Source organism: Nomascus leucogenys, chromosome 16, assembly GCF_006542625.1.
Source record: "Nomascus leucogenys isolate Asia chromosome 16, Asia_NLE_v1, whole genome shotgun sequence".
Classification (NCBI taxonomy): domain Eukaryota; kingdom Metazoa; phylum Chordata; class Mammalia; order Primates; family Hylobatidae; genus Nomascus; species Nomascus leucogenys.
Genome location: NC_044396.1, coordinates 6,295,835 through 6,319,149, shown reverse-complemented (window position 1 = coordinate 6,319,149; position 23,315 = coordinate 6,295,835). Strand labels below are relative to the sequence as shown.

General features: G+C 41.7%; 1 protein-coding gene across 2 annotated transcripts in view; it reads left to right on the top strand.

Annotated features, from left to right (window-relative positions):
- The first annotated feature begins 2,511 nt into the window (after nucleotides 1–2,511).
- MTFR1 (mitochondrial fission regulator 1) overlaps nucleotides 2,512–23,315 on the top strand; it is a 70,909-nt gene continuing 50,105 nt past the window's right edge. For both annotated transcript variants that reach the window (XM_003268356.4, XM_012496100.2), the window contains exon 1: nucleotides 2,512–2,643. The gene's annotated coding sequence lies outside the window, so the exon portion shown is untranslated. The remainder of the gene's footprint in view (nucleotides 2,644–23,315) is intronic.

The window sequence follows — 23,315 nt, the reverse complement described above, 5'->3', positions numbered from 1 at the left end:
AAGTGTTAGGATTACAGGCGTGAGCCACCACGCCTGGCTGGCTCTTTAGTTTTGTGAGTATATCATGGTAATGTAAGATGTTAACATTAGGGAAACTGGGTGAGGAGTAGACAGGAACTTTATGTACTCTAACTTTTCTGTAAATCTAAAATAATTCTAAAATAGTTAATTAAAAACAAAAAGCAAAGCATCTTGCTTACAATTTTAGAAGCGTGATGATCAGAAGATTTCCCCTAGATTAGCTTCTGGCTTAGTGCATTTCAAACTGTCTCTCTCTCTTTTTTTTTTTTTTTTTTTTTTTTTTGAGGCAGAGTCTCGCTGTGTCACCCAGGCTGGAGTGTAGAGTGCAGTGGCATGATCTCGGCTCACTGAAGCCTCCGCCTCCTGGGTTCAAGCGATTCTCCTGCTTCAGCCTCCCGAGTAGCTGGGAACAGGCATCTGCCACGACGCCTGGGTAATTTTTTTTTTTTTTTTTTTTTTTGTATTTTTAGCAGAGACAGGGTTTCACCATATTGGTCAGGCTGGTCTCGAACTTCTGACCTCAAATAATCCGCTCGTTTCGGCCTCTCAAAGTGCTGGAATTATAGGCGTGAGCCACCGCGTCCAGCTCTTTCTTTCTTTTTTTTTTTTTTTTGAGACAGAGTCTCACTTGGTCGCCCAGGCTGGAGTGCAGTGGCGAGATCACCGCTGACTGCAGCCTCTGCCTCCCAGGTTCATGCAATCCTCCTGCCTCAGCCTCCTGAGTAGCTGAGGTTCCAAACACGTGCCACCACACTCAGCTTTTTTGTATTTTTGGTGGAGACAGGTCTTCACCATGTTAGCTAGGCTGGTCTCAAACTTCTGACCTCAAGTGATCCACCTGCCTCAGCCTCCCAAATTGCTGGGATTACAGGCATGCACCACTGCGCCTGGCCTCAAACTTTCGTTCTCCTCCACTAGCCACATACTTCTAGGGCCGGCCAGGTGCCAAGGGACACATCCCTGTATCATAGCACTGAGTGAGATGGCAGAGCATGTCTTGCTCGAAGCCAATCTAGCACCAGCAGAGACAGCAGTAATTTATCACGAAGTAGCCCAGGTTCAATTCAACTCTCTTTCCCCCACCCAGATCCCCAAAATGTCCAAGGCCACTCCAGCGTATCTAGCATGAAAGGAAGTATGAAGGAAGAGAAGTTGGAAAGGAAAAAAAAAAAAAAAAAGACAGGTCTTAACCCATGCCTCTTTGAGGGGTGATTTAAGACATTTTCCTTTTAATAAATAGTAGGAAACAACATATGATCACGTAAACTCTAATGCTAAAGTTCCTCTATGGACTTTGGAAAGGGCTGGCGAAAGTCAGCGTGCCTGAAACACAAGCTTCATTAGCTTAGCAGTAAATACCCTCCAGAAAGATCTCAGAGGAAGAAATTAGTGCCCTTTGACAGAACCGCCACCGTCCGTTGCTCCCACCCTTTCAGCTCCAAATCCTGCTCTTTCATTCAGCCTCAGACTAACACTCACTTCTCAGGAAGTATTCCCTGAGACATTATGGAGGCTCCCAGGCTCCTACCTCGATTCCATTATAATATTTGATCACATATGTTAAGTTTGTGTTTTTATTTAGTTTGTGTTATCTCCTCGTTATCCTGTAGGCTCACTTAGGGCGTGGCTCAAGGCTTTTAACAACCTTTCTGCTGTCATAGTGGTCCGCCAACAAGCCCTTGTTGAGTAAATGAGTTAACGTTCTGGGTGAAGGAGGAAAGCCCTCACTAGGAAGAGACTTGTGCCACCCGGGGCAAGAACATCAGAGATCCAGTGACAGCCCAGCGACCTCCGGGATCAATTGCAATGGGAGGGTAAGAGAGACAGCCAATCAGCAACAGCCTCTTCAAAAGCCATACAAAAATACGGACAGGTTTCCTACCCTACATAGGAATCTTTCATCACGCCTACGCACATTACTATACTGCATAAGTTAGCTATAAATGTAATAACCATATTTTCACGACAAGTATTTGAAATCCAGAGTGTCCTAGAGTATTCAAATCTTTAGAAAGCACGTGTCCCAAATGAATCGGATTGAACAGACGCTGGAACTGAACACGGTAAAGTAAAATACTTATCCATGAGGCACTTTGTAATCCCCGCACTCCTGCTCTGCCTAAAGAGAAACATCTCGGATGTGAGGTCCGCATAGGCATTAGATCTGCTGGGTGGACACAGGTCCCTACAGCGTGGGGTGAAATGGGCTCCACATGTTAGGTTAACAAAAGCTTACGACTCGCAGCCTCTTTCAAGGTAATACACATCTGCGGCTACATTCAGAATGTGGGTGTCCCTAAACTCCTAAAGCATGAAGCTGACAAAAGCACTTCCCAGGGCAGGACAGTGAAGGCACAAAGCAAGGTCCGCACAAAAGCACACGCCCCTCGCAGAGCCCCGCGCGTGCGCACACCGACTGTGACGCCCCGCAGCCGGCTGGATGAGCGGTTGCCGCGCCCTCCGCCGAGCTTCTTCTGCCCGCCTCCGAGCCTGAGGAAACAGCTGATTGATCAGCCTGGCTCAGGCTTGGGGCGGGGATCGGCTGATTGGCAGCAACGCCACGGGACAGCCAAGCTGGAAGCCTGAGGAGCCGGAGAGGGTGCTGGCTGCCGCGCGGCCGAGGTGAGTAGGGTGGGAACTCGGAAAAGCGGTTGGCTAGGGGGTGATAAAGTCGGCTGCAGGCCTGACGGCGATGGGGTGCCCTGGAAACAGTCAGGACAGGAGCTGAAGGAGCTCGGTTCGGGAACGCAGGGAGGCCGGCGGGATCCTGGGCCGGTTGAGTGTTTGCCCCGCGGCCGGGAGGCAGAGACTGCCTCGGCTGAGGGCGCGTGGGTCCAGGGCTCCGGAGGAGCAGAGGGAAGTCGGCTGACTTGCCCTGAAGGCTGAGACTCGCCCACCCGCCAATCTACCCCTACACCTCCTGCCCCCTCCCCCGACCTTCGGGTCCATCTTTCGGACCCCCGGTTCCCGCGCCGGCCGCCAGGCGGCGGTCCTGGGGAGACCGCCCTTCGCGGCGGCTCCCTTGGGTGCTGCGCCCTTCCGGGCTCGGAAGCCGGACTGCGCGGGTGCACCTGCAGCCGGCGTCCGGGAGGAGCAGTGCGCTCGCTGGTCCGCCGGGAAGTTTAACCAGCTTCGCGTGGTTGCTGTTTCGCTTTTCGCCTCCTAGAACTTCCCAGTGTATCTTCTGACCATGACCAGGGTTTGCAGGACGCCCCAAAGCCGGCCTTTGGGCATTAACAACAGCAGCATTTTATTATGGAAATCTTCAAACTGTGGAGAAATTGAACGAAGGATATAAGGAATTCACTGTACTCATTACCCGGTTTCAGTAATTATCAATACGTGGGCAGTCTTGCTCCCCTAATCCGGGTTATTTTGCGTTTTTGAGACAGGGTCTCTGTCACCCAGGCTGGAGTTCAGTGGCGGGATCTCGACCCACTGCAGTCTCCACCTCCTGGGCCCCAGCCTCCCCACTAGCTGGGACTACAGGCAGGCGTAATCACGCCTGGCTAACTTTTTTTTTTTTTTTTCCTCCTTTGTAGAGATGGGGTCTCCTTATGTTGCTCAGGCTATCTTTGAACTCCTGGGCTTGAGCAATCCTCCCTCCTTGACCTCCCAAAGTGTTAGGATTACGGGCGGGAGTCACCGCACCCGGCTATCCTGGGTTATTTTGGAGCAAATCTCAGACATTATATCATTTCAATTATTTTACATATTTCTATGCCTCTGTCATGATGAATAATCATACGTATAGTAATTTGCTTTCTAGAGAGGTCAAGTAAAATAAGGGACATATTAAAGTGTAGACAATGCTCATTTAGTTTGTTCTACCAGAATTTAGGTAACTGCTACAGTGCAGTTTCATTATCTTGTGCTCAGGTTTTCAAAATCAGAGTTACCAGATAATCTAGACAGTAGTGCTCTTGCTTTTGAATAGTAATAATTGTATTGATAATTTCTATTTGTCGAGTTCTTAGTATGTATGAAGGACTGTGAAGTTGTTTCCACCTACTCATTTAATTTTTACAATAACCCTATGAAGTAGATATTATTATCCCCATGTTAGCGGTAGGGGAAAGAAATTTGGAGAGGTCACAATTTACCTAAAGTCACACTGCTGAAAGGATGGAGGTGGGGGGTAGAATTCAGAATGCTAATCTTGGCCTTTGTCATTGCAAAGTTCTTGCTCTTTTAACTAACTGAATGTCCTAAGAGTTGTGGAATAAATGGAACTGCTGTGGAAAATTATTTGTGTTAAGCCACGAATCAGTAATGGAAAAAAAAAGCCTGAAAATTTACACAAATACAAACAATATTGATCAGACTGGACAATATAGTGTGACACTGTATTTAAAAAATAAAAGTAAAATAAACATTTTATTATTTAACATGTGACCAGTTAAAGGGAAAAGGAAAATATACATCAATGAATAATCTCTACCACTCCGTTAGCACAGAGCATATATTGGATATTAATACTAAATATTTCATCTATATCCTTCATCCTCCCAATCTTAAACTACTAAGACAGCATCTTCATCCAAATAGTGTTAGATGAATAAGGAATGAGATAGAAACAGCTGGGCCTCCTCTACTTATTCAAAGGACAGTAGAGAAGGCCTATTAGCTTGGAGTTTAAGAATCCTGCTGGATAGGAGTAATTCAGAAGTCCAGAAGTCAGGTCAGAATCCTTTGTGAAGGAACTTGAGTGCCACTTAAAGAGTTTAAACTTAATGAGCAAAGAAGTGACATGATCAAAGTCATCTTACAGGAATATAGATACAGGAAGATAGCTGGTACTGTCAAAGGTGGCTTTACCAGTCATGTGAAAGGATTAGCAGTGGATTGACCTGATAAATATAAAGGAAATAGACGTGGAGAACTGGCAAATTTATGGATATAAGGAAAGGACCAGACAGAGAATACAGCCTGAAACAGAGAAAAGAGTATGGTATATAGTAGGATTTTTTTGTTTTTGTTTCTGGTTTTTTTGAGACGGAGTTTCACTCTTGTTGCCCAGGCTGCAGCGCAGTGGTGCGATCTCGGCTCACTGTAACCTCTTCCTCCCAGGTTCAAGCGATTCTCCTGCCTCAGCCTCCCGAGTAGCTGGGATTATAGGCGTAGGCCACCACGCCCAGCTAATTTGTATTTTTAGTAGAGACAGAGTTTCACCATGTTGGCCAGGCTGGTCTTGAACTCCTGACTTTAGTTGATCCAACTGCCTCAGCCTCCCAAAGTGCTGGGATTATAGGTGTGAGCCACCATGCCCAGCCTGTAGTAGGTTTTGAAGTGATGATACACTTCATTTTCCACAGCTTTGTTTTCTTGGGCCATCCTGGTGATGAGTTGGTGATGAGTTTTTACTGTATCACTGTTCTTTGAAGTGGTAATTACTGCCCAGCTACTGAACTATTCTTTTATATATTTATTAGATACTGTTGATAGAAATTACACAATTGAGATAAGCAACAAAAAAAAAGACACTATAATCCTACCCTTTAAAGATAACCACCATTGATGGGGAAAAGGTGATAACAGTTTTAGTTAACATTTATTTGATTACTGTTGGACATTTTTCACATTTTATTTTCTATTTGTATTTCTACTTATAAAATGCCTACTCACATACTATGCTTATTTTTCCATTGGGCTTTTGATCATTTGTTTCTTTATTTGTTTGTTTGTTTGTTTTGAGATGGAGTCTGGCTCTGTCACCCAGACTAGAGTGCAGTGGTGCAATCTTGGCTCACTGCAAGCTCTGCCTCCCGGGTTTATGCCATTCCATTCTCCTGCCTCAGCCTCCCGAGTAGCTGGGACTACAGGTGCCCACCACCACGCCCGGCTACTTTGTTCTGTTTTTTTAGTAGAGACAGGGTTTCACCGTGTTAGCCAGGATGGTCTCTATCTCCTGACCTCATGATCCACCCGCCTCAGCCTCCCAAAGTGCTGGGATTACAGGGGTGAGCCACTATGCCCGGCCCATTTGTTTCTTTATTTGCAAGCACTTTATATTCATTAGGGATATAAATCATTTGTTATATTAAGTTGCAAATAGGTTTCTCAATTACATGGCTTTTCTCAAAATCTTCAGAGTGGCTAGTAAAATGAAAAATATGTCAGCTGGGAGAGCACTCAGGGCTGCTGTTTTAGGGAACAGAACATTCCACCTCTGAGACAATTCCTTCATTTATGATACTGAAGTTATTGTCAACCAGTCAATCTGCAAGTCATTTTTACCAAATAAATTGTTTTGCGTAAATATTTGATATCATTAAACAAATATTTTTCTGCTCCGACTCCACCAGGTGATATCATTTAACATATAATTTATACAACTGGAGTTAACTAGTGTGAGTTGGTTGCGGTTAAAATGTAAACAGTCAGACAAGTTAAACAGGAAAGTTAAATTAAGTTTCCATGATTGAAAAAACATACATTGTAATGTACATATAAATATATATAAAGCAGTATAACTAAGATCTTTTTAAACCTTTAAGATTTTTTTTCAGGGACAGTCTTTCTTTGTTGCCAGGTTGGAGTGCAGTGATGCTATCATAGTTCTAAGATATTTTATTAATTTTTTTCACCTCCCTCCCTTGGTTACTTTTTGAAATGGATTTCTTATATACAAGTAAATACTGATTTGATATACAGTCGGCCTTCTGGATTCATAGGTTCTGTATCCGCAGATAGAAAATATTTGAAAAAACAATAATAAAATAACAATATGACAACAACAAACAATACAAATAAAACAATACAATAGACAACTGTTTCCATTATATTAGGTATTATAAGTAATCTACAGATGACTTCAAGTATATGGGAGGATGTGTATAGGTTATATGGAAATACTATTATCATTTTATCTTTCTTTTTTTTTTTTGAGATGGAGTTTTGCTCTTGTTTCCCAGGCTGGAGTGCAATGGCACAATCTCGGCTTACTGCAATCTCCACCTCCCAGGTTCAAGTGATTCTCCTGCTTCAGCCTCCCGAGTAGCCGGGATTGCAGGACCCCGCCACCATGACCTGCTAATTTTTTGTATTTTTAGGAGAGACAGGGTTTCACCCTGTTGGTCAGGCTGTCTTGAACTCCTGACCTCAGGTGATCCACTGCCTCAGCCTCCCAAAGTGCTGGGATTACAGGCGTGAGCCACCGCGCCCGGCCCGTTTTATCTTTATTTTTATTTTTGTGGGTACATAATAGGTATATGTATTTATGGGGTACGTGAGATATTTTAATACAGGCATATAATGTGTAATAATCACATCAGGGTAAATGGGGTATCCACCTCAAGTATTTATCCTTTCTTTGTGTTACAAACAATCCAATTATACTTTTAGTTTTTTTTTATGTACAATAAGTTATTGTTGACTATAGTCATCCTGTGATGCTATCAAATTCCAGGTCTTATTCATTCTAACTGTATTTTTGTACACATTAACCATCCCTACTCCATCTCCCCCCACCCCCCACACTGTCCTTTGCAGCACCTGATAACCATCCTTTTGGGTTTTTTGTTTTGTTTTTGAGATGGAGTCTCGCTCTGTCACCCAGGCTGGAGTGCAGTGGCGTAATCTCGGCTCACTGCCACCTCTGCCTCCTGGGTTCAAGCGATTCTCCTGCCTCAGCCTCACAAGTACCTGGGGTTACAGGCACCCACCACCACCCCTGGCTAATTTTTGTATTTTTAGTAGAGATGGGGTTTCACTACGTTGGCCAGACTGGTCTCGAACTCCCTACCTCAGGTGATCTGCCTGCCTCAGCCTCTCAAACTGCTGGGATTACAGCTGTGAGCCACCATGCCCAGCCTAATTTTTGTATTTTTAGTAGAGACAAGGCTATGCCATTTTGGCCAGACTGCTGGTAACCATCCTTATACTCTTTTTTTTTTTTTTTTTTTTGAGACAGAGTTTCACTCTGCAACCTCCACCTCCCAGGTTCAAGCAATTCTCTGCCTCAGCCTCCCGAGTAGCTGGGATTACAGGTGCCCACCATCATGCCCAGCTAATTTTTTGTATTTTTAGTAGAGATGGGGTTTCACCATTTTGGCCCAGGCTGATGTTGAACTCCTGACCTTGTGATCCACCTTCCTTGGCCTCCCAAAGTGCTGGGATTACAGGTGTGAGCCACCGTGCCCAGCCAACCATCCTTATACTCTTACCTGCATGAGTTAAGTTGTTTTAATTTTTAGGTCCCATAATAAGTGAGAATATGTGAAGTTTGTCTTTTTCTGCCTGGCTTATTTCACTTAACATAATATCCTCCAGTTGCATTCATGTTATTTTCAAATGACAGGATCCCATTCTTTTTAATGGCTGAATAGTACTCCATTATGTATATGTATCACATTTTCTTTATCCATTTGTCTGTTGATAGACATTTATTTAGTTGCTTCCAAATCCTGGCTGTTGTGAATAGCTCTGCAACAAACATGGCAGTGCGATATTGCTTCAATATACTGATTTCCTTTCTTTTGGGTCTGTACCTACAAAAGATTGACAAGTCATATGGTAGCTCTATTTTTAGTTTTTTAAGGAACCTCCAAACCATTCTCTATAGTGGTTGTGCAAATTTACAGTCCCACCAACAGGGTGTGAGGATCCCTTTTCTCCACATCCTTGCCAGCATTCATTCTTGGCTGTGTTTTGAATATAAGCCATTTTAACTGGGGTGAGATGGTATCTCATTGTAGTTTTGATTTGCATTTCTCTGATGATTGGAGCACTTTTTTTATATACCTATTTGCCATTTGTAAGTCTTCTTTTGAGAAATGTCTATTCACATCTTTTGCCCATTTTTGAATTAGATTATTCGATTTCTTTCCTGTTGAATTGTTTGAGCTACTTGTATATTCTGGTTATTAATCCCTTGTCAGATGAATAGTTTGCAAATTTTTTTTCCATTCTGTGGGTTGTCTCTTCACTTTGTTGATTGTTTTGTTTGCTCTACAGAAGCTTTTTGACTTGATGTGATCTCATTTGTCCTTTTTTGCTTCAATTGCCTAATACCCCATGTGGGGTGCTATTCAAGAAATCGTTGCCCAGACCAATGTCCTGGAGAGTTTCCCCCAGTGTTTTCTTGCAGTAGTTTCATAGTTTGAGGTCTTAGATTTAAGTCTTTAATCCATTTTGATTTGATTTTTGTATATGGCAAGAGATGGGTTGTAGTTTCATTCTTCTGTATGTGGATATCCAGTTTTCCCAGCACCATTTATTGAAGAGACTGTCTTTTCCCAATGTATGTTCTTGGCACCTTTGTTAAAAATGAGTTTACTGTAGACATATGGATTGATTTCTGGGTTCTCTACTCTGTTCCATTGGTCTATGTGTCTGTTTTTATGCTACGACCATGCTGTCTTGGTTACTATAGCCCTGTAGTATAATTTGAAGTCCAGTTTTTTTCTTTTTGCTGAGGATAGCTTTGGCTATCCGGGGTCTTTTGTGGTTCCATATAAATTTTAGGATTGTGTTTTCTATTTCTGTGAAGAATGTCATTGACATTTTGATAGACATTTTGATAGACATTTCATTGAATCTGTACATTGCTTTGGGTGCTATGGACCTTTTAACAATATTGACTTTTCCAGTTCATGAACATGGAATATTTTTTCCGTGTGTGTGCCCCCTTTAGTTCTTTTCTTTTTCAGACAGGGTTTTGCTGTATCATCCAGGCTGGAGTGCAGCGGCGTGATCACAGCTCATGGGCTCAGGAGGCCCTCCTGCCTCAGCCTCCCACGTAGTTGGGACTACAGGCACGCGCCACCATGCCTGGCTAATTTTTTTTTGAGACGAAGTCCCACTCTGTCACCCGGGCTGGAGTCTGGGGTGCAGTGGTGCTATCTCAGCTCACTCCAACCTCTGCCTCCCAGGTTCAAGCAACTCTCGTACCTCAACCTCCCAAGTAGCTGGGATTACAGGTGTGCACTACCACACCCGGCAAATTTTGTATTTTTAGTACAAAAATATAGGCTGGTCTCGAACTCCTGGCCTCAAGTGATCCTCCTGCCTCTGCCTCCGCCTCCCAAAGTGCTGGGATTACAGGTGTAAGCCATCATCTCTAGCCCTTAATTTTTTATTTTTTTGTAGAGGTGGATCTCACTATGTTATCCAGGCTGGTCTCGAACTCCTGAGCTCAAGTGATCCTCCTGCTTTGGCCTCCCAAGGTGCTAGGATTACAGGCATGAGCCACCACCCTGATCCTCTTAAATTTCTTTTGAGTTTTCATTGTAGATATCTTTCACTTTGGTTTCACTTCGGTTAATTCCTAGGTATTTAATTTTATTTGTGGCTATTGTAAATGGGATTAATTTTTTGATTTGTTTTTCAGATTGTTCACTGTTGGCATATAGAAACACTACTGAGTTTTGGATGTTGACTTTGCATCATGCAACTTTACTGAATTTATCAGTTCTAATAGTTTTTTGGTAGAGTCTTTAGGTTTTTCCAAATACAAGATTACATCATCTCTAAACAAGGATAATTTGACTTCTTCCTTTCCTGTTTGGATGTCCTTTATTTCTTTCTCTTGCCTGATTGCTCTAGCTAGGACTTTTTACCATGCCATTGTGTATGAGGCACTTGAGCATCTGCAGATTTTGGTATCCATGGGGTTCCTGGAACCAATCCCCTGTGGATACTGAAGGACAAGTGTATAATGTGTATGGGCAGGAGGGTAAACTGCTTTCCTAAAGAGATGATTTTAGGTGGAACAAGAATCAACTTTGTATTTATTTTAGTCAAGATATCCTTTTCTGTCTGTTTTGGCTGAGATAGGGAGTACCATGTATAGTTAAGTACTTTAAAGTGTATCCTGGAACAAACTTTGATTGCATCAATATTATTGCTTGGCATGAGGCTAAGTTTATTTAATTTTTAAAAAATGAGTTTATTTAAGACCGAGCACAGTGGCACACACCTGTAATCCCAGCACTTTGGGAGGCCGAGGTGGGTGGGTCACCTCAATCACCAGGCAGTTCGAGACCAGCCTGACCAGCGTGGTGAAACCCCATCTCTACAAAGAATACAAAAATTAGCTGGACATGGTGGTCTGCACCTGTAATCCCAGCTACTCGGGAGGCTGAGGCCCAAGAATCGCTTGACCCTGGGAGGTGGAGGTTGCAGTTAGCTGTTATCGTGCCACTGCACTCCAGCCTGGGCAACAGAGCAAGGCTCTGTCTAAAAAAAAAAAAAAAGAAAGAAAGAAAAAAAAAGTTAATTTAAATTAAAACATTAAGAGCATCCAGATATGACAAAATTCATAAAGCAAGTATGAAGGTCTGAAGTTGAGAAATACTAGTATAGCCTGTAAGGGTTCCCAAAGTTTATATGTTGCTAATGTTTATTATTTACTTAGATGGTCCAAATTAGAATAATTTTTATGTTTTTACTTTTTAATTTCAGTTATTTAATTTAGAAAATGTTACTAGTCTTTAAAAATTACAAAAGTAGGCTGGGTATGGTGGCTCACGCCTGTAATCCCAGCAATTTGGGAGGCTAAGGTTGGAGAATCACTTGAAGCCAGGAGTATGAGACCAGCCTGGGCAATATAGTGAGACCCCATCTCTACAAAAAATTATAAAGTTAACCGGATGTGATGATATGCCTATAGTCTTAGCTACTTGGGAGGCTGAAGCAGGAGGATCACTTGAGCCCGGGAGCTTAGGACTGCAGTGAGCTCTGATGGTGCCATTGCACTCCAGCCTGGGTGACAAAGTGAGACCTTGCCTCTCAAAAAAAAAAAAAAAAGAAAAAAGAAAATCACAAAAGTAGTACATGTATCCTATTGGGGAAAAATAAAACATACAAACAATACAGGAGTGCATAAGTGTATAATAAAAGTGGAGGGTCTCACCACCAAGCCCTCAGATACAGTAAGTGTTAAGTTTTGGTATGTTTTCAAATCTTTCCTCTATTTCACCACTGTTTCTGTCACTTTATTGTTTTTTAGTTATTTTTAATGGAATTAATATGTGTTTGTAACTTTTTTCATTCAGCATTTTTTTATGAACATTGTTTCATGTATGGCTCTATCTTTTTTGTCTTAATGGCTGTAAACTTAGAATGCGCATATTTAATTTATTGAATTTGTTTTAACCATTTCCCTATTGATGGTCATTTAGATTGCCTTTGGATTTTCTCTTTCACAGTAATGTTTCAGTGAATATCCTTACTGGCTTTCAAAAACTAAACATCTTTCTCTTTGAAGAAGGGTATAATTTACTGAGTTCTTCCATTAAAGCAATTTTTGTGTGTGTTGTGTCGTGTTTTGAGACAGTTTCACTCTGTCACCCAGAGTGGAGTACAGTGGTGCACTAATAGCTCATTGTAACCTCAAATTCCTGGGCTCAAGCGATCCTTCTGCCTCAGCCTCCTGAGTAGCTAGGACTACAGGTGCATACCACTGTGCCTAGCTAATTTTTTAATTTTTTGTAGAGATGGGGTCTTGTTATGTTGCCCAGGGTGGTCTTGAACTACTGGCTCAAACATTTCTCCTGCCTCAGCCTCCCAAAATGCTGAGATTCCAGGTGTGAGCCACCATGCCTGGCCTGGCAATTTTTTATACACATAATATGCAGGGGACAGTAACTATTACATAACTTATCAACATCAACTTTATAGTGATTTTTCATCACTTCCTTGGGCCTAAGGGCAACATTTTTAGTCATTGTTGACTGCCAAGTACTTTATTTGCTTCTACTGATGTCCAGCCCAGTATCACTTAAGATATTTGAATAGTGTTTTCAAAAGATTGTTTTAAAATTTATGCCTCAGTACTTAATTCATCTGCATGTGGCTGCTTAAAATATTCTGTGTCAATCACTGTGGGGTTATATTTCAGAGATTCTCACATGAAAATGTCAGCCTTTAGTTCAAATATGAATATGATCTCTGTCTCTAACTTCTTTTAAATCATAAAGATAACATCTAAAAATGTCCTTCAGAAGTTTAATTTTATATCTAAATTGCATTAGCTTGAAAGAATTTTCACCAAGTTTGATTAGCCTGTGTTCATGGACCTCTTATCTCACTAGTTTTTGTTTTTGTTGAGAGATGTGGTATAAGTCATGAGATTTATTCCCTTGTGGACTGAAAAAATGACATATGTCTGATCCTGTGCTGGTACTGGGAGTAGCAGTGTACTTAATTTTGCATGAGCCATATAGAATATTAATTCAAAATTACTACCAGTAAATTGTACCTACAGGTTGAATAGTATATTTTGTTTTGTAGTATGGTAAAGTGTTTTGATTTAAGTATCAACTAGACTGATGTGAAGGATAGCAGTGGTCCCTGGACTTGAATTTCAAAGTTTAATTTTCAAAAGGTAGTATAGGGGCCAGGTGCAGTGGCTAACGGCTGTAATCCCAGCACTTTGGGAGGCCGAGGCAGGTAGATAACCTGAGGTCAGGAGTTTGAGACCAGCCTGGCCAACATTGTGAAACCCTGTCTTTACTAAAAATACAAAATTAGCTGGGCATGGTGGTGCGCGCCTGTAATCCTGGCTACCTGGGAAGCTGAGGCATGAGAATCACTTGAACCCAGGAGGCAGAAGTTGCAGCGAGCTGAGATCACGCCATTGCACTGGGTGACAGAGTGAGACTCTGTCTAAAAAAAAAAAATGTAGAATAGTGGGTTGATATAGGGTTGACAACTAAACATTGTGACAAGTAAGGACATTTAAAAAAAAATTATAGCCAGCATGGTGGCGCATGCCTGCAATCCCAGCTACTCAGGAGGCCGAGGCGGGAGAATCGCTTGAACCCAGGAGGCAGAGGTTGCAGTGAGCCAAGATCGCACCATTTTTCTCCAGCCAGGGCAACAAGAGTGAAACTCCATCTCAAAAACAAAACAAAACAAAACAAAAACAAACAACATTCATCTACTGTCCCTATATCATAAAAGGAAAGTAGCGTTTATACCATAAGCATAGGAAGGACATAGTCTCAAAATAAAGGACAATAACTTTATTCTTTAATTTTTATTTTATTTTTTTGTTAGAGCCAGGGTCTTGCTGTGTTGTCCAGGCTGGAGTATAATGGTACACTCATAGCTCACTGTAATCTCAAACTCCTGAATTCAAGAGATCTTCGTGCCTCAGCCTCCTGAGTAAGTAGGACTACAGGCATGTACCACCATGCCTGGCTAATTTTTTTTTTTTTTTTTTTGAGATGGAATCTTTCTCTGTCACCCAGGCTGGAGTGCAATGGCACGATCTCAGCTCACTGCAACCTCCGCCTACCAGATTCAAGCGATTCTCCCGCCTCAGCCTCCCGAGTAGCTGGAATTACAGGCATCTGCCGTCATGCCTAGCTAATTTTTTGTATTTTTGTAGAGACGAGGTTTCACCATGTTGGCCAGGCTGGTCTCAAACTCCTGACCTCAGGTGATCCGCCTGCCTCAGCCTCCCAAAGTTCTGGGATTACAAGTATGATCCAACACGCCCGGCTACCTGGCTAATTTTTAAAAAATTTCTGTGGAGAAGGGGTTTCAGTATGTTGCCCAGGCTGGTCTTGAACTGCAGGCCTCAAGTGATTCTCCTGCCTCAGCTTCCCACAGTGCTGAGATTATAGATGTGAGCCACCACACCTGCAGGACAGTAACTTTCAACTGAATACTTTTTTGTTCTTTTTTTTAGTTCATAATCCTCATTTATTTATTTACTTACTATTATTTTTTTTTAGACGGAGTTTCACTCTTATTGCCCAGGCTGGAGTGCAATGGAGAGATCTCTGTTCACTGTAACCTCTGCCTCCTGAGTTCAAGTGATTCTCCTGCCTCAGCCTCCCAAGTAGCTAGGATTACAGGCATGCACCACCACACCTGGCTAATTTTGTATTTTTAGTAGAGATGGAGTTTCACCATGTTGGCCAGGCTGGTCTCGAATTCCTAACCTCATGTGATCCACCCACCTTGGCCTCCCAAAGTGCTGGGATTACAGGCGTAAGCAACCGCGCCCAGCCTATTTATTTGTTTTAAACCAGATTTTATTTTTAGAGCAGTTTTTGTTTTTGTTGTTGTTTTGGTGGGGGCAAACCATATTCACACCATAGCAGGGTTCAAAGTAAATCACTTATATGGTCTGGGCACAGTGGCTAATGCCAATGCTTTGGGAGGCTGAGGCAGGAGGATTACCTGAGCTCAGGAGTTTGAGGCTAGCCTGGGCAACATAGTGAGACCTTGTCTCTAAAAAAAATAAAAAAAAATAGCCAGGCATGGTAGTGCATGCCTGTAGTCCCAGCTACTCAGGTGGCTAAGGCAGGAGAATCACTTGAGCCCAGGAGTTTGAGGCTGTGGTGAGCGATGATCATGCCACTGCACTCCAGCCTGGGTGACAGAAGAGTGAGACTCTTGTCTCTAAAAAAAAAAAAAAAAAGCACTAATTGGGTAATGATTGTCTTCCTCTGAGTGGTAGAGAGAACAATAACTTCACGTTCCTTTTTTAATTCAGCACATAATAATTGTACATATTTATGAATACATCATGATGTTGCAATACATATAATGTGTAGTACTCAGGTCATGGTAGTTAGCATGTCCATCATCTCAAACATCTATCATTTCTTTGTGTTGGCAACATTCAGTATCATAGGCCTTATTTTTATTTTCCATCATTTGGCCTTAAAATGTGGACTGTCATCTGTGTTGCCTTATCTCTTAGTATTCTGAGAATAGTAAACATTATTCCAGTGATTCATAAGGAACCTAGAAAACAAAATGCCAACCACATAACTAAGAATATTCTATTAATCTTCTTATTTTCCCCAACTCTAAAATGAGTCATAGTCATCTCTCATAATGAAAATATAGTTAAATGGCCATTTCCTTGAATAGTTCTCAAAGACCTTCTAAAAATAAGCCCCACTATGCTGTTGTAACTTTGTAAATTTTTGGCATCTTAAATGTAGTGACAACATTGTCATTATTGCTAACAGAGTTATTATGAAACTATTTACTGCTGATAACTTTTTATTATAACTATCTCAAAAACAGATATTACATTAGTTGAAGACAACATTATTTTGTATTATCTTCAATTTGACTACTATAAATTTTAGTCAAGCTACGTACTGTTATATATTTTCACAGTAATGGTAGAAGAAAAAGAAAGTCTATTTCCAATATTTATCTCGGTTTCTCTTCTACCAGCTGCCAACCAAAATTAATTTGCTATTTCTTATACTCTATGCTAGAGTAGAGTAGATAGTCTAGAATATAAGCCTATACCATCTTCATAACACTTGTAGGAATTGAATACACACAGATGTGTGCACACACACACACATTTTTATTGATTCATAAGGAACCTGGAAAACAAAATGCAGCCTGATTCTTAGCAATTTTTTAAAAAACCTTATTTATTTTGAACCGTAACACAAAAGAAAGTACAGACATAAATACAGCTCAATAAATTGCCGCAAAGCAAATATCCATGCAATGACCACCCAGGTTAAGAAATAGAATGTTGTCTGCACTCTGGGGTAGTTTTGCTTTGGAGCAAGAGCTTTTAAAAGAGCTTAGAAAAATAGCTGACAGGAAACAGCACTGATGTAAAGTGTAAGAGAATAAGCAAGCAGAAACCCTTTCAGAAGGCTGTAGCTATAGGAGAAGCAGTATTCTAAAGGGAAGCCAAGTTTCATCAAGGGAAGGAAGTAAGCCAGGGGAGTTCAGTAGTGAGTGAATCTGTTGAAGATAAGATACAGAGTTGGGGGATTTTTATAGACAAACAAGTTCCAGAGAGCACTGTGAAGAAGTTTGGAGGAAGGGGTAGCAGCAGGAGTCCGCCGTCTGTGTCACCTCCCTTCTGAGGACCATTATCTTTCTCAAAATTTTCCTTTTTGGTGATAATACCACTTTTATTTTTCTACTATTATTTTGATCTTTTTTTGGTTAGTGTCTGTTGGATATAAAAATGCTCTAGGAATAAATTCTCGGTGTTGCAAAGTGAAACCAGCACTCAGGCAAAAGTTTTCTCAGCAAGGCAATTTACTGCTGCAGAAGGGTGCCACTTGTGTCAAACAAGATCACAAAAGATGACAATCAAGATCACCGAACAGAGAGGAGGTTTTTATTTTATTTTATTTTATTTTTTTTATCCCTGACACGTAGCCCTTACCTCTGTGTCACTCCCCCATAGGCTGGGGTCGGACCACACAATCTGAGCTGACCCGATTGGCTACTTGCAAATATTTTTCTAAATATGGAAGGGAAGGGGGACATGAGGTACAGTGATGAGATGTGCAGTTTCGGGGGAACAATGGTGCAGGTAACCAAGGGAACAGATGTGAGTTATTGATTAGATCTGACAGGAAGGGGGTAGGCTGTTTACAGTAACTAGGGGCAAGGAGACATGTAGAAAAAGAAAGTTGAGTTTGAGAACAAAGGACAAGGAAGTTAACAGGCTAAACCTTTGAAGATAAACTGATTCATTGTCTCTTACGGTGTCTTTTATTTTTTTCTGTTTGTTCTACAAGTATTAATATTTCCTGAGCTTTCAGTCTTCCCTTCTTACTCTATATGATTTAACTCATTTCATCTGTTTTTTTCTAGCTAGTGCTCTGTACTCTTTGTCTCTAGCCTAGACTTAACAAACATCTTTTCCTGGCAAATAAGGCTGATTTTTCAAATAATAATTTAAAAAAACCATCTGTGGGCCAGGCATGGTGTCTCACGCCTGTAATCCAGCACTTTGGGAGGCTGAGGCTGGTGGATCACCTGAAGTCGGGAGTTCAAGACCAGCCTGACCAACATGGCCAAACCCCATCTCTACTAAAAATACAAAAAATTAGCTGGGCGTGGTGGCACATGCCTGTAATCCCAGCTACTTGGGAGGCTGAGGCAGGAGAATCTCTTGAACCCAGGAGGTGGAGGTTGTGGTGAGCTGAGATTGTGCCATTGTACTCCAGCCTGGGCAACAGGAGTGAAACTCTGTCTCAAAAAAAAAAAAAAAAAAAAAAAAAAAAAAAGACACACCCACAAAAAAACCCATCTGTGGTGGTTAATTTTATATATCAACTAGACTGGTCTGAGGGATGCCCAGATAGCTGGTAAAACGTCACTACTGCTGTGTATTTGTGAGGGTGTTTCTGGAAGAGATTAGCATTTGAATATATAGACTGAATAAAGGCATCACAAATCCCTTGAGGGCCTGAATAGAATAAAAGACAAAGAGCAAATTTGTACTCAGCTTGAGCTGGGATATCCCTCAGGCCCTCCCTCAGGCCTTCTCATCAGACTGAGATTTAACACTATTAGCTCTGTTGGCCTCCAGCTTGCACACGGCAGATTGTGGGACTTTCTAGCCTCCATAATTGCATGAGCCAGTCCCTCATAATAAATCTGTTTCTATGTATCTATATTTTGTTGGTTCTCTCTGGAGAACCCTGACTAAATACACTGTTTAAAAAAGGAGTAAAACTTGTGCAGAGATGTTTAGAGCAGCTTTATTCATAGTTTATCAAAATGTGGAAGCAACCAAGGTGTTCTCCAGCAGGGGAAGGAATAAACTGTGGTATCTCCATAAAATGGAATGTTATTCTACACTAAAAAGACATAAGCTATCAACCATGAGAATACATGGAGGAACCTTTGCATATTACTAGGTGAAAGAAGCCATTCTGAAAAGGCTATATACTGTGTGATTCCAACTTCATGACATTCTGGAAAAGGCAAAAACTATGGAGACAATAAAACTATCAGAGATGCCAGGGGTTGGGAAGGAGGGTAAATTAATAGGTGGAACACAGGATTTTTAGGGCAGCGAAACTATTCTGTATGATATAATAATGGTGGATACATATCATTATTCATTTCCTTAACCCGCAGAATGTACAGTACTGAAAGTGTACTGTTAGGTAAACTGTGGACTTTAGATGATGATGTGTCACTGTAGGTTCATCCATTGGAATAAATGCACCACTCTTGTGTGGGATATTGATAGTGGGAAGACTGCCCAATTAAGAAATCTGTACTTTCTACTCAATTTTGCTGTACATTTAAACTGCTGTAAAAAATAAACTCTGTTTTAGCCTGTAACCCCAGCACTTTGGGAGGCTGAGGGGGTGTATCACTTAAAGCCAGGAGTTCCTGGCCAGCCTGGCCAACATGGTGAAGCCTTGTCTCTACTAAAAATACAAAAATTAGCTGGGTGCTGTGGTGCGTGCCTGTAATCCCAGCTACTCAAGAGGCACGAGAATCGCTTGAACCTGGGAAGGGGGTTGCAGTGAGCTAAGATCCTGGCACTGCACTTCAGCCTGGGTGACAGAGCGAGACCCTGTCTCAAAAATAAATACGTAAATACATAAATAAACTCTGTTTTAAAAAATGAGCAAAAGGCCAGGCGCGGTGGCTCACACTTGTAATCCCAGCACTTTGGGAAGCCAAGGCGGGAGGATCACTTGAGGTCAGGAGTTCAAGACCAGCCTGGCCAACATGGCAAAACCCCATCTTTACTAAAAATACCAAAATTAGCCAGGCATGGTGGCATGTGCCTGCAGTCCCAGCTACTTGGGAGGCTGAGGTGGGAGAATCGCTTGAACTCAAGAGGTGGAGAATGCAGTGAGCTGAGATCACACCACTGTACTCCAGCCTGGGCAACAGAGCAAGAGTCCGTCTCAAAAACAAAACAAAACAAAAAAACAGAGCAAAAGACTTAAACAGATACTTCACAAAATAAGATATCAAAATACCCCCAAAATGTGAAGAAAACCATAGAATTGCTAAAATTAAAAAAGTACTAACAATACCAATTATTACTGACAAAGATGTAGAGTACCTGGAGCTCTCTTAATTACTTGTGGGAATGTAATTGGTCCAATAACCTTGGGAAATGTTAGGCAGTTTCTTTCCCCCTCCCCTCCCCTCCCCTCCCCTTCCCTTCCCTCCCTTCCCCCCTCCCCTTCCCCTCCCCTCCCCTCCCCTTCCCCTCCCCTCCCCTCCTCTCCTCTCCCCTCCCCTTCCCCTCCCCTTCCCCTCCCCTCCCCTCCCTTTCCCCTCCCCTCCCCTCCCCTTCCCCTTCCCCTTCCCCTTCCCCTTCCCCTTCCCTCCCTTCCCGTCCCTTCTTCCTTCTTTTTTTTTATTTCTTTTTTTTTTTTTTTTTTGAGACGGAGCCTCACTCTGTCACCCAGACTGGAGTGCAGTGGCATGACCTCCGCTCACTGCAACAACCTCCGCCTCCTGGGTTCAGACGATTCTCCTGGAGTAGCTGGGATTGCAGACATGCACCATCACACCTGGCTAATTTTTGTATTTTTAGTAGAGACAGGGTTTCGTCATGTTGGCCAGGCTGGTCTTGAACTCCTGACCTCAAGTAATCCTCCCACCTCAGCTTTCCAAAGTGTAAGGATTACAGACGTGAGCCATTGCACCTGGCCATGTTAGGCAGTTTCTATTAAAACTATATATATCCTATGATCTAACAGTTTTACACCTGGGTACTCAAGAGAATGCTCAAGAGAAATGAGCATTTACGTGTACCTTGCTATCTTTGTGTAAGAATTATCTCAGCACTCTTATTTGTAATAGCTAAAAACAGACAGATGAGTACATGAATTGTGTTACAATAATATAATGAAATACTTTACAGCAATGAAAAAGAACTGTAATTCGTAAACAACATGAATGAATCTCACCGTGTTAAGTTATAGAAGTCAGAAGGCACAACTAATATATGTTTGCAATTGTTAGAATAGTGGTAGTTAGACAGGCAAGGCGTGGATATTGACTCAGTTCTTAAACTGTTTTCTGTCTAGATCTAGGTGGTGGTTACAAAGGTATATACATATATAAAAATTTGCTGGTCACTTATGTGTATATTTTTCTGTGTAGGTTATGCCTCAATTTAAATAAAAATGATAAGTTTTCCTTTTTTCATTTTTTTTTTTTTTTTTTTTAGAGATGGAGTTCGCTCTGTCTCCCAGGCTGGAGTACAGTGGCACAACCTCAGCCCATTGCAACTTTTGCCTCCCGCATTCAAGCTATTCTCCTGCCTCAGCCTCCCAAGTAGCTAGGATTACAGGCACACAGCACCATGCCCAGTTATTTTTTGTATTTTTAGTAGAGACGGGATTTTGCCATGTTGGCCAGGCTAGTCTTGAACTCCTAACCTTAGGTGATCTGCCCACCCTCGGCCTCCAAAAGTGCCGGGATTACAGGTGTGAGCCACCGTGCCCGGCCAAAGAACTATTTGACATTTTAGTTTTTCATGTTTTAAAAAAAATTTTTTTTTTTTTTTTTTTTTTGAGACGGAGTCTTGCTCTGTCACCAGGCCAGAGTAAAGTGGCGTGATCCCGGCTTGCTGCAACCTCTGCCTCCCGGGTTCAAGCCATTCTCCTGCCTCAGCCTCCCAAGTAGCTGGGACTACAGATATGTGCCACCACGCCCAGCTAATTTTTGTATTTTTAGTAGAGATGGGCTTTCACCATGTTAGCCAGGATGGTCTCAATCTCTTGACCTCGTAATCTGCCCGCTTCAGCCTCCCAAAGTGCTGGGATTACAGGCATGAGCCACCATGCCTGGGCTTTAATGATAGGTTTTCAAACTCCACATAAAACCATCCTTTCTCCTTGCCTGTTTTTTTGCCAGTCATTTCCAGCTTTGACATCATTTTTGGTCCTTTGCTCTTTTTATTCACCATTGGCTCTCAGAGGATTCATTTATAAAACTGATAATAGATCCTAGTAACATTAAAATATATCTGCCTGATCAAAGATATAGTCACAGACCTTTTTTAGTAATCAATAAATATATATTCCTGCCAGTGCTTAGCACTCTACTACATAGTTTCATCTAGATACACTTCTGTCATCTTAGACTCACCTTCATTAAAGAGCTTTACTCTCCAGCATTTCCTTATATGAAAGCCATAATTTCTCTTATCTTCAATCAAAACCTTAGAGTAATTTGATTTTTCTCTTCTTCCTTATTGCGCTAGCCAGCCACTTTACATTTGTTGTTGTTTTAAAAAGAGATGGGGTCTTGCTTTGTTGACTCTTAACTCCTGAGCTCAAGGGACCCTCCTCCCTCAACTTCCTGAGTAGCTGGGACTTCAGGCATGCAACGTCACACCCAGCTTTAGCCAGCTATTTTACCAAGTTTGGTTAATTCTTTTATTGGCATCTTGAATTCATCTATTCTTTTCCATTCCTGTTAGTATTAACCTACTTTTTTAGTATTTTTTACTAAAATGGCTTATGCATTATCTCTATTAATTCCTACAACTCTGTGAGTACTGTTCCTATCTAGAGATAACTTGTTAATACTTACCATTTAGTAGGTGGCACAACGAGGGTACAAACTCAAGTCCAGAGCCTTCATACTTCAATATTTTATGTCATTAGCTTTAGAATATAAACGTGTTGAAAGTTGAGTGTAATCACAATATGAAAAAATTAAAATAGAAAACACCCAGCTGGGCATAGTGCCTCAGGCTTGTAATCCCAGCACTTTGGGAGGCCAAGGTGGGTGGATCACCTGAGGTCAGGAGTTCGAGACCAGCCTGGCCAACATGGTGAAACCCCATCTCTACTAAAAATACAATAATTAGCTGGGTGTGGTGGCGCATGCCTGTAATCCCAGCTACTCAGGAGGCTGAGGCACGAGAATCACTTGAACCTGGGATGCAGAGGTTGCACTGAGCTGAGATCGTGCCACTGCAGTCCAGCCTGGGTGATGGAGTGAGACTCTGTCTCAAAACAAAAACAAAAACAAAACATTCAAAATTTCGAATAGGTTTTTCAAACTACTCCCTTTTTGTTTAGTTGCATGGTGTAGTGGATAAAAGCACAGACTTACAGAAACATCTAGTTTGAGTCCTAACTTTGCCACTTATAAACATGTGACCCGTACTCAAGTTATACTAACTATGCTTTAGTTTGCCCCTCTATAAATAGAAGATAATTTGATATCTACCTTAATAAGGTGGTTTGTGATAATTGAGACTTTATATGTAATGACTTAATAAGCATAAAAATGTTCCTGATAATCCCAGGTACATAAAAAGTGTTCCGTGAAGTTAGCTTGTTATTAATATAATTTAGTGGTGTTTGGACATTTTAGCTAAGGGCTCTTGTTTGGAACACCAATAAATAAAGGAGACCAAAAGCATTATTTCACTAATTCAAATATATATCAAAAGTTCTTCTACACTCCCTGGCACCATAATCCCTCCCATTCACTCTGTGCCCCACTTCCCATACCCAGATATACATACTGTATGTCTGATAGAATTATACTTATAAAGGTAAGTGAAGAACATATTAGAAAGTTAGAACTTTCCGGCCGGGCGCGGTGGCTCA